The 2,398-nt window shown below is 40.2% G+C and overlaps 2 protein-coding genes across 2 annotated transcripts in view; one reads left to right on the top strand and one right to left on the bottom strand.

Annotated features, from left to right (window-relative positions):
* The window catches only part of mafk (v-maf avian musculoaponeurotic fibrosarcoma oncogene homolog K), a 21,562-nt gene that overhangs the window by 17,167 nt on the left and 1,997 nt on the right, over nucleotides 1–2,398 (bottom strand). The gene's annotated exons all lie outside the window — the stretch shown is intronic.
* ints1 (integrator complex subunit 1) overlaps nucleotides 1,911–2,398 on the top strand; it is a 23,843-nt gene continuing 23,355 nt past the window's right edge. Inside the window, exon 1 of the mRNA XM_046033659.1 lies at nucleotides 1,911–2,138. The gene's annotated coding sequence lies outside the window, so the exon portion shown is untranslated. The remainder of the gene's footprint in view (nucleotides 2,139–2,398) is intronic.

The following is a 2,398-nucleotide window of genomic DNA, read 5'->3' as shown; positions in this document are numbered from 1 at the left end:
CTACAATTTGCAAGAGCTCACCAAAATTGGACAGTTGAAGACTGGAAAAATGTTGCCTGGTCTGATGAGTCTCGATTTCTGTTGAGACATTCAGATGTTAGAGTCAGAATTTGGCGTAAACAGAATGAGAACATGGATCCATCATGCCTTGTTACCACTGTGCAGGCTGGTGGTGGTGTAATGGTGAGGGGGATGTTTTCTTGGCACACTTTAGGCCCCTTAGTGCCAATTGGGCGTCGTTTAAATGCCACGGCCTACCTGAGCATTGTTTCTGACCATGTCCATCCCTTTATGGCCACCATGTACCCATCCTCTGATGGCTACTTCCAGCAGGATAATGCACCATGTCACAAAGCTCGAATTATTTCAAATTGGTTTCTTGAACATGACAATGAGTTCACTGTACTAAAATGGTCCCCACAGTCACCAGATCTCAACCCAATAGAGCATCTTTGGGATGTGGTGGTACGGGAGCTTCGTGCCCTGGATGTGCATCCCACAAATCTCCATCAACTGCAAGATGCTATCCTATCAATATGGGCCAACATTTCTAAAGAATGCTTTCAGCACCTTGTTGAATCAATGCCACGTAGAATTAAGGCAGTTCTGAAGGCGAAAGGGGGTCAAACACAGTATTAGTATGGTGTTCCTAATAATCCTTTAGGTGAGTGTATATAAGCCATGCCATAAACAATATACATGTTCATTATTTATATATAATAAAAATCAGATTAATTCAACACAAAGCTCCCAAAACTGCCGGTGCAAATGCAAGAAACTCTTGTGATTGTATTGTCTTTACAATTGTATTTTAGTACACATAGCTTGCACTTTTCTTGTTGTAGAAGAAAAATGTAATTAGAAAAATAGATTATTTGTGCAACTCATGAACTGTTCATTATGATTATGGTATGGCAAAATATCTGCTGAATATTATCTGCTGAAACTAGTGATGTGGAAAAAGCTTTCCAAAGCATTGGCTGAACCACATGAAAGCAACCAAGATTAAAATGACTCATTGTACAAAATGACTCCACAAAATAAACAAAATGACTCTTTGTACACATGGATTAAGTGAAAGACCCCAAGAAACTGTGAGTCAGAATATAAGAGAACTCACTGCTGTGATTTGTGGTGTTTTCATAAGGTCTAATTTTAATAGTCTCCAGTTATATCCTGGGTATGATCCGTTTTATTTGTCAATAAGTTAAGAAAAAAAAGTATGACTCTTTAGTGACCTCTAGTGGCCACGGGGCGTCACTATGTATACGTGGGTTTGAAAGTTTTACTTTGAAAGTGTTATCCGGATGTTTAACTATGCCTTTATCTGGCAATGTGATCTAACTTGTTATTGAAGCTGTACTTACCCACTGTGACCACTAGAGGGCAAACACATCGGGTTATTTTGCGCCACACCTACACCATGGCGAAACCACAAAGTCTGTATAAGAAGGGCGAGACCCATGGCTTATACCGTATACACGACCCTCCGGTGGTTTTAGTACACAATTACACCTAAATCTATTATTAAATTTTCAGCATAGGAATGCCACCCTCCAGTGGGCGAATAGCTGGTGCGTCTGTGTTGATACTACGTGTGTTTACAATAATGACCTCTGGTGGTAACCGTGTGTAACTACAACCAAGTTAACGTCAAGTTAAGACACAATAGGCATAATGATACGTCCGGTAAAGGATTTCACAGTAGAACGTTTTAAAGACTCATATACACTCATGACAATTGATCAACTCCACGAATGCCAAAACATACCGTGAATGTATCCATAGCAAAACAGTGAGAGAAAATTAGGTTAATCTGGTATCGAATAGTGAAACATCACCACCTGAAAGTTCCTGGCACTAGGTGGCGGTATGCCATTTTATGTTTGTTAGCAAACAACCTTGATACGGAGAAGAAGCCATTATGGCTCACACTGCCTGATAGCTTTGAGTCGGCAAACGTATTTTTTTCTTTAAAGTGCACCGTTCAGATCAGTTTAATGAGACCGAATAAATATGTGAGCCACTTTTAATTGAAGTGTGTTCTTTTGCAGGCCAATTAACGCTAGTTCACGGTCAGTACTACGCCTGACACCGTTAAGCTAACGTTAGCTGAAGTTGCTAAGAGCCGCATATCTGTAAGTGAAGTTTAGCATTATTTGTTGTCGTTAGCGCAGCAGTTCGTGTCCAGTGTTTAGTACAGATGTTATTAACACTATGCAGACTGGACACAGCCTTTTTGTCTGTGATTTGTGCTTTAGGTCCTTAAGGCTCATGTTGATTTCCTTGCCAAGTGACTGGTTAATTTATTGCGATTTAGGCTCTTAACGTTAACGTTACATAGCTAATTGATGTTAGCTCTGTCCGTTAGGTTAACGCTACCGTAGCTAACGTTCGT

This window comes from Micropterus dolomieu, linkage group LG02 (assembly GCF_021292245.1).
Source record: "Micropterus dolomieu isolate WLL.071019.BEF.003 ecotype Adirondacks linkage group LG02, ASM2129224v1, whole genome shotgun sequence".
Classification (NCBI taxonomy): domain Eukaryota; kingdom Metazoa; phylum Chordata; class Actinopteri; order Centrarchiformes; family Centrarchidae; genus Micropterus; species Micropterus dolomieu.
This window is presented reverse-complemented; position numbering and strand designations above follow the sequence as displayed.